This window comes from Pteropus medius, unplaced genomic scaffold (genome assembly GCF_902729225.1).
Source record: "Pteropus medius unplaced genomic scaffold, Ma_sr-lr_union100, whole genome shotgun sequence".
NCBI lineage: Eukaryota > Metazoa > Chordata > Mammalia > Chiroptera > Pteropodidae > Pteropus > Pteropus medius.
The window spans coordinates 6,516,585-6,529,687 of NW_024342469.1; the positions used below are offsets into that span (position 1 = coordinate 6,516,585).

General features: G+C 42.9%; 1 protein-coding gene and 1 pseudogene across 13 annotated transcripts in view; one reads left to right on the forward strand and one right to left on the reverse strand.

Moving 5' to 3' along the window:
* MRTFA (myocardin related transcription factor A) overlaps window positions 1–13,103 on the forward strand; it is a 170,927-nt gene that overhangs the window by 134,836 nt on the left and 22,988 nt on the right. The window lies entirely within an intron of this gene.
* Window positions 3,090–3,208, reverse strand: LOC120603076 (uncharacterized; annotated as a pseudogene).

Here is a 13,103-nt window from a genome sequence, read left to right on the forward strand (position 1 = left end):
GGTTTTCAGCTTTTCTAGTGAAGGAAGTAGGTAGCAAGCTCTTAGATTATGAGAGGCAATGTTGAGGCCTGAGAGTAGCTTCAGGTATGAAATTCCCTGCTCATCTACATACCTGATGATCCACAGATGGGGTCCTGAGTTCCCAAAGATGAGGCTCATTTTTGCCAGCCCCCACATTGTGCCCCCCACTTCCTGACCACAGCCCTGTGCCCACTACCCTAACTCCTATTGCAGTCTTCAGTATCCTCCGCCTCCCTGACATGCCCACCACTTGCCATCTTCCACGAACCCCACTTCTCACTCTCCACTTCATGTCTTTCAAAGAAAATATAAGCAGTGCTAGGAGTAAATCACAAGTGACCAGCAAGTTGTTCTTGATGATTGGAGATTTGGAGACCTGAAAAAGTAACATCTGGTTTGAAATGCCCACTTCCATTCCCGTCTTGCTGGCCTGAGGAGTTTCTGAAAAGTGCCTTTATATTTAAATTTGTTATACAATTTAGGAAGTAGGTAGGGCCCTCAAGCTGGGAGAAAGGAGCTGTGTCGTCATGCCTATATACTGCCTCATGTTTATGTGTTTATATCTTTTATCAAATTCTTCTCATCCTAATCTTCTTTCTAGTTCTGGGAAGAAAAACCTACCCACCTCATTTCCCAGAATACTCATACACAGTTCCCATGTAGGACAGTCCTTCACTTCTGACATCGTATCTGTAGGACATAATGTCTTCAGTGGCTCTCTTACCTTCAGTATTGTTCATGTTCCTGCATTTGGTTCAAAGTTGGGGTATGGCCTTTCTGTAAAGTTCAAGGGATTAAAGAATCTCCCAATTTCTACGCACTTATCTCTGCTGCTTGATATGCTCTGTTTATGGCATCTAAACTATGGGGTATAGAAGTTGGTTTCTGATATATTTTTAAACAGGATCATTTCCCAGAATCCTTCGTTCTCATCATGTAAACATGTCTCATTTAACACCACTTAAACCCTACCAAATACAGAGTGCCAGATAGCAAAGGATTACATATTCCAGGCCCTAAGCTTTCTTTAATGTTGTCTGAAGCTCTGCATGTCTTGAGGGAGAGGAGAGATGGCACAGACAGGAAGCTGGTGTTTAAGTCCAAAGATTAAGACCAGGAATGCAGCTGTATCCAGAATGAAGACTCATGGAAGATATGGGCCATGTGTGGTACACTTTGTTCTCACAGCTTCCCTCACAGCCTTTCTTTTTGAAATTTAAAGGTGCACAAGGTCATACAAAAGGTTAAGGCGAAAATTAAGAAAAATGTTTTAGCGATGAAAGCGACTGCAGAGGATTAACATTTTAAAGGAAAACATAGAAGTTCTCAAACCCAGACAAGTGAGAAGAAAGTCTCCTGTAATATTCCTGGATAAGAGAGAAGAACCTCGTTTGTCTCTTCCGCCTCTGCCTTTTGTTATTCTGTTGTGAATCCTTGAGAAAAGCATAGAGTAGCATGTTTCCGATGCTACAGTTATCAGTTTATTATTTGCCCAAGTGCACATAATAGAAAAACCTTGGGACCTTGGCAAGCACATGAAATACCATTGTTTTTATTATAGATTCTCTAAGGAAGGACCTTGCTTTGTTTCTAGAGTGACCTTATTTTTTCATTTTAAATGGTCTTTGTGTGTACCCAGGCAGTGTCATTGGTCATAATTACTCCAACTGGTTGGGAGAATCCAAAGAGAGCGAGGGCAGTACATCTCAGAGAAGGCAGCCAGTCATTGTCAGTCCAGACCTGTCAAACCACGTGGCCCCTGAAAGGTGCTCAAACAAGTTTGCGAAGTGAAAAAGTGAATAAATTGGCCAGCTAGTTTTGACTGGTTCATAGGTCTACAAGTGGGCCCTGTGTATCTCACATTGAAACTGCAAAGGGCAGCTTCACGTGAATTCCCACAGCTCTGTGTTTTAATAAGGTTTGCTATATCTTGACTCCCGAACCCTTCCGTTGTGCATTTTGATCCCTTTGCCATGCTTCAGCTGTCAGTGTTAGCAAGTGGTACACAGAGACAGTGCGCCCAGTTGTAGCACTCAGAGCTAATCTAAGCTGTCATTTTACTGGGCCCTAATGTTAGCTGCAGATCTCCTGTCCATCTGACTATAGTAGTCTCTACCCCAAGAAGAAATTTATTCTAAACTCCGAAAGAGGTTATTTAATGGCTGGAAGTGTCAGGATTTATTACTATGATCCCTTTTTCTCTGAAACTAAAATTCTTCTTAATAATATTTTTGTTATTTGTAATTCGGGGGAATTATTACTTACATTATTCTTCACCAAATGTTTAAACTGAGCTTCAAGTTTCTCTTTCCTGAGTACATGGGGGTCAAATCCATTTTGGTAAAGATCTTTAAAGATCTTTCTGTTTTTGTAATCTCTAAAAAGATAAACCAACCCCTGCAGTTTCAGAGTTTCTTATAATGAGAAAGAGGCTATGATTTAGCTTTGTCACTATCAGTTCATCTTTATTAAATACTGGGGTACCATGGGACCTTTTCCCCAAGTTACCACGAATTCAGAACGAACCCCTAGACCAGCAGTATTCTGTAACACTAGGCAGATGTGCTGTTGAGTACTTGAAATGAGACCAGCTCAAGTGAGGAGCTGAATTTTAAATTTAATTTAAATTAAATGAACTTAATCACTTGTGGTTGGTGACTGTTTTATTAGACAGTAGAGTTTTTTAGATCTTACTCTGCCACTTAGGTAGGACCAAGGTGACTTTGGGCAACTCAGGTAACTTTTCTGGACTCAACTTCAACTTTTATAAAATGGGAGTAATAACTCAGCCACCTCACAGAGTTAGTTGGGAGATAAATGAGATGGTGTGTTGTTCGTGCTCTTGAAATATACGCTTTGTTATTCTCAATTAACAATGAGAAGAGCATTTTCTTGGATCTGCCATCTTGTAATTCTGAAAGCACCTTTTAATATATATATGTATGTCATTAATTTCTGTCAAAACCAGTGTTTGGGAACAGGAACTTTTTTAGGCGAGGCAACCCTTGGTTGACCTCACAGATTGCAAGGACCTTGTCAGCTTGCAATTTCTTATTTTTTATTTTTCACGCCTACAGCACCTGGTCTTCCTAGGTGGTCTCCCATCCAAGTACTAACCAGGCCCAACCCTGCTTACCTTCTAAGATCAGACGGGATCGGGCTTGTTTGGGGTGGCATCACCGTAGACACTATTTTTCAGTAAATAAAATCCTTCTTAATTTCACTTTCTTCTCTGCCTGTGGATTAAAAAACAGCTGCTAAAAATTGTCAAGAGTCAAAAGAACCACTAACCAACACGGTACTCTGTTAAGATTGTTCCCTTTTTGGTCCTGTATTAACAGGACTGTCATTTTATTAGCTTGCCCTCTCCATGGTAGTGGATGTTTCTTTTTTAACCTCTCTTAAAACAAACAAGTGGCTGGGTTTGGAAATAATGTTTTTTGTTTCTGGGCAACTTGCCAAGAGGTAAAAATGTTCACCAGTGGAGACACAGGTGGTGATTCTAGAGCAGATGAGAGGGTCTGGTTTGAAGCTAAGTCCCCCGCACCACCCCCCAAGGAAATGTTGTTTGTTTTGGTTTTAAGTGAAGTGTTATAGTGTCCAACTCATGTCTCAAAGGATACTTTGTAAATTGTGAATTTGGGTGGGAGCCAGGGTGAGAGCCTGGGCCTTGGTCATTTCCCATTTTCTCTAGTCCACTTGGAAATTGCTAGAAGCTCTGTGTGTTAGTTTCTGAACCGCTGTCCCTGTGAGCAGTTTGGCCAAGATCTTACCTCTTTCCAGGAGGAGCTCAGATAAAGTGTCCCCCAAGTCCTGTAGTTTGCCCACTGTGCCCCTCTGATCAGTGAGTTTCTTTTTTTCTTTTTGTTTTGAGATTTAACTAGCATATAACATAATATTAGTTTCAGGTTTATACATAACTTTTTTTTTTTAAAACAGAGAATCCCACCTAATTGAGGTACTGTATCCTTACCACAGGATGTGACCATTTCACTTTAGTTGAATCCCAATTTTAAATGGCATTTGTAAAACATGTGTTCTAGGGTTGGAGCTAACCGGATCCCTAGATTTGAAGCTGAGAGAAAATAGTGTTAGGCATGTGGCCTCAAGAAACTTTTTTTTTTTACATCTCAGGAGAAGACCAGCTGGGCACATCAGTCCCAGGTGACTTGTGTTGCATTTTTGATAGATGTCAGCGTCCTCATCTTTCTTCTTGCTGTTGTAGGGTGTATTCTCACCTCAGTGGTCAGTGACTAGTATAGAACCTCCTCCTTGGCTAGTTGCTAACAGATTCTAAAATGGGACTCTAGAGTGAGTTGTATGTTCACGTTCTGAGCATATTCGCTATTGAATGCAAAGAAGAATCCAACAGAGAGCTCTGTTGAACAGGCCATTGAAAGCAATCTTAATAAGTTCTTGATACAATTTAATGTCCAAAAAGTACAGTAGGTATTCAGTTTCATTTAATAATTAGTTTTTGAAATGTATGAGATATCCAAGGCCATCTTCTTTTTTTCTGAGAAATATACATAATGTAATGTTTACTATTGTAACATTACTCCCCCAACTTTATTGAAACATAATAGACAATTGTACATTTACATTGTAAAATTTACATTGTACAATTCCGTGAGTTTTTTTTTTTCTTTATGTATAGTTGGCATACCCAAGGCCATCATCTTAAGATAATAAATGAAGCAAAAGAGTATAAATTCACTTGTCGGAACAGTCCACTAATTTTACCTAAACTATAAATGCTAAAGAATCATACACTCAAGATGAGCCCTGATATCTGCTGATGGTGGTAATTTAAAATTCTTCAGCTTAGTGAGATGTTATTTGCAAAAGGGCAAAGGTGATTTGGAGCTTTATCTAAACAGATGACTTAGGCATATTGATTATGGGGCTTCAAAAAGGCGATAGCTTGTGTGCGTGTGGGTATTGTGTGCGCACATACGTGCTTCACCAGGGAGGGTATAGTGGAATCATAATTGATCTGGAACACTAGACAGGACAGTGGCCTGAAAGCCAGATAGTTAAACATGGCTGGCATCTATGTCAAAGAGACGCTTAGAAGACCAAGTTCAAAATATTTAATCCCTGTTACTTTAACCTTTTAGAATTCACTATACTTGTTGAATTCATGGTCTACAGGATTGTTTGTGTACTGACCTTTTCTCCCAGTCTTAAGTCTCTTTCACCATATTGGGTCAAGGATGCAGCACTAGAGCAGCTTGCAGTTCTGGGAGAGTAAAGATGTAGCATTCTTGTGTCTCCATTTTCTATATTCATTCTTCGTAGTTGGCTTTCCTGCTGGTTTGGGTGGGGATGACAGCCCTGGTGCCCAAACAGGGTGTTGGCAAGCCTGAGCACCAAAACAGGATGTGTGTATGAAGCACGTTTTCTGCCTTTTAGCGTGGATCCTTGCTTGCCCCAGAGTGTGTGCTCCCTTCCCCATACCCCACCCTGCAAACTCTTTGATTCACATGAACTTATTTCTGGTTTTCATTGTCATGGCCAGTCTTTGGAAATGTTGACACAACTCTTTGGCTAATGGCCTTTGTTGCGAGATATTTTTGTAAGCATTTTGGTGTGACAGTTAAAAACAGTAAGACATAAAATGGAAATCGAACCCAATTACCTCTCAGCATTGACACCCCACACACACACACTTTCCTTAAGTAGGATAATGGCGCAGAGAAAAAGTTAAAACAAATAACAATGCCCAGAGCTTCTAGCAAAGCACTTTCCCTTTATTCAGCGCTGAGCCATCGGAATCGTTTGTATAATTCCCATTTTGTGGTTGAGGGTGCTGAGGCTCAGAGGGCTTGTGCGACTTGCCTAAGGTCACACCGCCACTAAAAGAGGCTGATCCTTTCCAGGTTTCTGGCTTTAAACCCCTTGCTAATTTCTGAAGGTCACAGTCTAATGGTTCTTTTTGACACAGGACTTTTATCAGATGATAGCCTGCCATACTTTCACCAAAATTTCAACTTTGAAAATATTGAAAATTGAAAACAGCATCAGATCAGGACCTTTAGTTGGTGAGGTAAGGTGAGAGTTGGCGGTGGGATTGAGAGTAACCCCGTCATCTTTAAGCCCTCCTGTAAAGTTGCTTCCCAGTTGCTGCTCTCTGCCCTTGTTTGCTGGTTGTGAGGCTTGAAGGCCAAGAGCAGTTTCCACATCTGTCATAATAACCAAAACTTAGTTAAATCAGAGATTCTTGATTTCTTTGGTACCATTGTTGCTCTTTGGAAAATCTTACACATCCTCTCACTAGACAGTTGCCCAAGCAAGTACCCAGAATTCAGCACACAGTTTCCAGCATCCATAGATTCTCTAAAGCTGGTAACGTGTGCCCCACCCAGGATAAGAGCTTCTGCTCTGCCTGGATATGGAAACCTAAGAAAAATCATCTACTTGGTGCTAGTACAAATCCTTACACATCAGTGACACAGCCGACCTCTGCCTTTTGTAGCTCAGCATGTAAGTGACCCTCCCCACTTCCTGTACTGACACCAGTGAAACCTGTGTCCTGACCTGCAGGGTGCTGAGACCTAGGACTGCGTTTCCGTGCTGCCTTTCGTGGAGTGTGACTGCCATGCCCTAGATTCTAACAGCAGGGTGCAGAGTTCATCCCAGCTGAATCAAAGCCCTCACTGGGTATGAGGAAGATGGCAAAAAGCCCTGATCCTTTGACTCTTGGAAATACATACCTTGCAACTCAAAGTAGTGATCCTGAAAGGGGCTCAGGAGATTAAACTGTTTGCCGATTTGTGGGTACCTACACAGGCTGCAGAGCTGAAATTTTGAATTAAACTGTTGAGAAAGTTATCAAGTCCTTACTAGGTGTACTTTTTAGTTACTTAGCCCCTGTTGGTGGAGAATGAGCAAATAAAAATCTTTACTTTCTCATCTGCAGTGTCACTATCCCTCTGCCTTTTTTTTGGACTAGGAAAACAATGATTTCTGAATTTTAGTGGTACCAGAATCCCTGAAGAGTTTACTAAAGATTAAAATTATTGAAGCCCAGGGATCCGCACTTCAGAGACATTGTGGTGCAAGGGTCCCCGACCCCTGGGCCGTGGACTGATACTGTTAGGAACCAGGCCGCACAGAGGGAGGTGAGCGGCAAGTGAGCAAGCAAATATTCATCTGTATTTGCTGCCGCTCCCCAGCACCAGCATCACTGCCTCAGCTCCACCTCAGATTATCAGGCATTAGAGTCTCGTAGGAGCACCGGTCCCTGGTGCCACAAAGGTTGGGGACCGCAAATGGTTTTGAACTACATTTGGAGAAACAGTGGACCAGGGGCTGCTGGCATTCTTTCCCTTGTCATTTTTAGTGGTGGTGTAGAATATTGTTATTCTCTTCTCCCCAGAAGTAGAGGATGGTCCTTTCCACATTATTCAAGAGATAATGACACATTTCTAAGACAGTCGAGGCTGCATCATATAAAATGATTGGATATAGACAACTTATGAACCTCTGTCTCCAGTGCTGGGAAAAGCCTGTCTTGCCTGCCTCTCTTATGGCCTTATACTGTGGCAATGGTCAGTTTGGCAGAGGTGACGATGTCCTGCCTGGAGCTATGTGATAAACTTCTGTGCTAGGACCAAGGGATGTGGCAAAAGACTCAGTTAACTTTGGGAGGAGTTTGATTATTCAGTGACTCCCTCTTTCGCTGTGTTGTTCCTTTCAAGAGAGAGCTGGAGGGAAAAGGAATGGGAGAATGTGGGCCCCCTTGACATTTGCCGAAGTTCTTCCTTTTGTCTCATTGGCAATATTAGGGAAGGGACAAGGCAGCATTTTTTTTCTAGAGGAATAGGCAGGAGAAGAAAGCAAAATGTAAAAGATCAGATTAAAATAAGGTTTTTGGGGGGTAATTATCACTTTTGGCGGGGGGTGTGTGGGGGGGATACTTGATCAAGGAAGTATCTTTTCTCCACCCCACCCACCGCTCCTTCTCCCTTATGCTGAAATATGCATAAATAAAAAGATCTGAATTTTGAAATCAGAGAACTTGAGTCTAGTCTTTGTCCTGCAGTTGGTTAGGATGTGATCGCAGACAAGTTAGTTCTCCATCATATCATGTGGAAAATAATAGTTCAGGTAAAGTAATTCCCAGCACACTATGCAAACATTAGGGGGAAAACAGATGATTTACAGCAAGTCTTTTTATTTATGTGACCCCGAGGGGCCCTTTTGTCAATGGCAAGGTCAACAGGCACAATCCTACTTTATTTCTTCTCACCATTTCATTTCCTATAGTACAGAGCAAGGTCCTAAGTCCTAGGAGGCCCTGTGTGGCTACCCTCTCACCCACCTCCCCTCACTCTTCTCTTTGTTCACTGTATTCCCACTCTGGCCTCCGTTGTGTCCGTCTCTCCCTCTCTCCCTCAGGCAGTTCCCCAGTCAGGCCCTTTGCACTTACGGCTATGCTCGCCTGGAAGGCTCTTCCCAGGATGGCTGCAGGGCCCACGCCCTTGCTCCAGGCCTCTGCTCAGACATCAGCAGAATTCTTCTCTGACGCTTCGATGAAGATCATGCCGGTTACTCTGTTGCCATGCCTGCTTTATGTTTCTTCATAGCATGTGTGACCTCCTGCTGTGTTGTAGTTCCTTTGTTTTATGTGTCATTCTGCACTGCAGTGTAAGCTCTACAGGGACACGTATGTCCCAGCACCATGTGGGCTCTCAGTAAATACTTGGTGGGAGAATGAATGAGTAATTAACTGTTAGCACATCTTAACCTCTCCGGGGGCATAAACTTCTGGGCTCCACTGCCTCACCTGTTGCAGTTAGTTTCTGCCTCTACGAACCCACCGGCATAGCTCTGAGACCACTGACCGTGTTCTGAGTATAAGTAATCCTCAGGAAACTTTTTGTCCGACCACCCACTATTAAGATCTCTCTCTACCTACGTCCTTTTTCTTGAAGCTTATTCCTGATAACAGCTTTGCTGGGCTCTCTTCATCACCTGTGCGTAAATTCTGGGATTCCCTTAAGATTCAGCCTGGTAAGTATTTCTTCTTTCTCTACATGTTGTATCACATTATCCCTAGATGCTCTCACTCACATATACATATGTATATGCATGCACACCTTGTATACACACAGCCCCCACGTGCACATCTCTTAATAGGATGTCTCACAGTCAGCTCGTATTCAGCATGCCCCAAACTGAACACAGGCTCTCCCACCCTGTCCCAAGCTTGCTCCTCTTGTACCCCTGTCTGGGAGTGTTAACGGCACAGCCATTCCCCCAGGCACTCCATTTTGTTCTTCTGAATGGCCTCTTGATTACTACTAGAGTGATCTTGTAAAAATGCAATTCTCATTATTTTGCAGTTCCCAGTGTAATAATTGATATCAGTCAGGGATCATCAGTAGACGCTAAAACCATTAGGTAAATAGTGGTTAGGGAACAGGATTTTCACATGGCCTCAAAATGTTACCCCACAGATTACATATTAATTACAAAGGATGAAAGGCTCTGATGTCACCTTTCAAACTTTTAGTTCTGTCAGTGGTTGGACAATATGATATTATGTGCCTCCTAATATTAAATACACATCACTTATGTACTCTTCTTGCCAGAAAGGTTTAAACTAAATCTAATCGTGAGGAAATGGATTTAAAATATAGTACATTCTTTCTGCAAGACAACTGGCTCAGATACTTAATTCAGTGTCGTGAAAAACAGAAAAGGTAGGAATATTGTTCTAGATCATGACTGAAGAGACAACAACCAAATGTAGTAAATGACTTGCTTAAATCTTGGATTGGGGGGTGGGGATCCAAACAGTTATGAAAGACATTTTGAGGGCAGTTGAGGAAATTCAAATATGGGCTATAAATTAGTTTATATTATTAAGTTAATGTTCATTTTCTTAGGTATGATAAAGGCATTTTAATTATGTAAGAGAATGTCCTTATTCTTAGGAAATGCACACTGAAGAATTTAGGGATGAAATGTTGTGGTCATTATCTGCAATTTACTTCCAAGTGATTCCAGAAGAAAAAAATGTGTGCATGCCTGTATGCAAATGAGAGAGATAAAAATGTCTAAAAGATAACTGGTGAATGTAGGTCAGAGTTATAGGGCTGTTCATTATTTGCTCGTTCGGCATTTGCGGGGGTTGACAAATTAAAGCTTAAAGGGGGCATTGGAAGAAGAGCCCATGAGTGCAAGCAGGGGGTGAAAATACCTCCACCAACCCCTTCCATGCAGTCCCGATTATGTCACTTCTCTGGTTAATGTGGTGGCTGCACATCGATCTCAAGATGCAATTCTTAATAACACCTGAAAAATTTGTCACTTCCTTCTGGCCCTCCATGGTTTCTGACAAGAAATCCGCTATCATTCAAACTTTTTTCCTCTGGCTGTTGTCAAGTTTTTTCTTTGTCTTTAGTTTTCAAAAGTTTAATTATGATTTTTCCTGGCATGAATTTCTTTGGGTTTATCTTGTTTGGGGTTTGCTCAGCTTCTTGAATCTATAGATTTCAGAATCTGCAGACTTAGTCTCATGCCAGATTTGGGGAGTTTTCAGCCATTTATTTCTCTAAGTACTTTTTCAACCTACCTTCTTTTTCCTCTCCTTCCAGGGCTTTGATGACATGCTGTTAGATTTTTTGTGGGTGAAGGTGACCTTCTTATCACTAGCCATGGTGAAAGTCTTGACTCCTCACCAGCCCTCTCCTGACACCACTTGAGCAGGGAGCGGGAAGAGTGCCTCATTACCGCTAGGTGGGCGGTGTAAGGCCAGGCTCCCCGCTTGGTCTCTGCTTATCCTTTGGGGGGTGGGGTGCATATAACTGGCTGACGGGAATGAAAGCCCCAGCTTCCTACTTGGCTTTCTTTGTCACCACCCGGGCAGAGGTATTGGGGTGCTTCTTTACAGCCTTACAAGGATGGAAGGCTACACTCCCCACTTGGCCTTTCCACCTTTCCTGGTGGGAATGGGGCCACTTTTTTTCTGTGGCGTCTGGCTGGAATAGAACAGCTATTGTCTGAAAGTTTTCTGTCTTGGTAGGCTGCCCTTTTCCTGGTCCTCTGGCTAGTGAGAGAGGGTTTTGTTGGGGCTTTCTTGCCCATCTCCATTGGCATTTCCAGGTTGCTGACCTGTTCGACTCCAAGTCTGGGATGTAGACCCAGAGAACTCACCATTGTGTCATTCTTCGGGTCCCCAAGTCCCTAGCCAGTCTGCCTTCTTTTCCCCACTTTTCAAAACCTACTTATGTTTGTTTTATATATATCACGCAGAGTTTTTAGTTGTACTTAGTGGGAGGAATAGAGAAAAGTCTGTCTGCTCTGTCTTCCCAGATGTAGAGGTCCCTACAGTCGCACCTTAAAGCTCCTCATGTGCTGGGCGCTGGGCCCTGCCTCCACTTCCAGCCTCACTGCCCCACTTGAACGCCTTGGTCCAACCATGTCAGGCCACTTCCAGTCCTTTGAACTTGTGCTCTCATACCTTCCTGCTCTTGCCCTTCCTCAGCCTTAGATGACTGCCCGGCTCCCTTCTTTTTCTGCCTGTGGTGTTTCTATTCTGTTCATTTCGATTTTCTTAGTAAAATCTACCCAGATACTTCACTCGCTCTTTCCTCAGGCTGAATTTTGCCTCTTCTGTCCTATGTAGCACTTTAAATTACTGTAGCACTAAAAAATTGTATTTCCATCTTGTAATTATTTGCCTTTTCCCCTAACCAGACCATGCGCTGCCTTTGAGGGCTGGGATGCCATCTTTGTTGTCATTCTCAGTAATTAGCCTAGTACAAGGGGTCCTCCAATAACGTTGACCCGCTCATCGTCAGTTTGTTATAATGTTGACGAGATGCCATTGGAACTTAACTCTTGTTTACGTCAATTAGCCTGTGGTAAAATTGGTTTCATTATATGTGGTTTTGCTTAAAGTTGCAGAACCTATTGATGACGGTAAGCGAAGACTTACTGTAGTTACTTAAGAACTGTTGGATGGATGAATGGATGGAGGGAGGGAAGGAGGGAGGGAAGGGTGGAGGGATGGAGGGATGGAGGATGGATGGATAGGTTTCTAGTTTCCTGCCTGGGTTGCTAAGTATGTTTGTTCCCATACCCACACACAGCCCCCATGATGGCCTGTGCATACGCCCTCTGCTTCTCCAGGGGAAAAAGAGATGCAGCAGGCTCACCTGAAGGGAGGGCCCTTTGGACATGGCACTCCGTTGCCCTCTGTGAGCTGTCCCATTTCCCTAGCCTCTGAGTTCCTCTGAATACAAAAGTGATGGTGAGCTTCTGGCATAGTATGTTATTGTGAGTGAGAACCATTATTTTATGTCAGCACCGAATAAAGTAACATTCATTCAGACCCAGGCACCTAATAAATATTTCTTAATGACAATGATGAGGAAACAAGTCTTGGTGGTTACTTGCTGTCATCCCTTGCTGAGATCCATTCCCAGAACTGCTCCGTGGATTCTAGACTTTCACTTGCCTTCATGTTTAATTGAATCTGGGGCTGGGGGTGGAAGGTGACAGGCTGGCTTTTAAGGGTCCTCATACTTACTCCTCAGTGCTAGATCAAGAGCGCGCGATCCCAGTGCTCCTGCGTTGTCAGCCGGGAAGCCTGTACACACACTGAGCAGTGCTGAGCTCCCCCTTGGGACAGGGCAGCAGTGCAGTCGGCCTTCCATATCTGTAGGTTCCGCATCTGTGAATTCAGCTCAGGTGGAAATGTCTGGGAGGCAGCAGGCAGCGTTACGAGGTGGCTGACGTATACTATGTGGGGAGGCCTACAGTGGTTGCTCATCTGTACTGAATATGTAGACTTTTTTTCTTATGATTATTCCCTAAACAGTACAGTATAACAACTATTTATTTATATGGTATCTACATTATATTAAGTCTTAAGTAATCTAGAGATGATTTAAAGTATCCGGGAGGACTCTGTAGGTTATATGCAAATACTGCGGCATTTTATATAAGGGACTTGAGCATCTACACAGCTCGGTATCTAGAGGGGAGGGGGTCCTGGAACCAGTCCCCATGGATGCTGAGGGATGACTGTATATTTTTAAAAAGAAAATTGAAACACATTTTCTCTT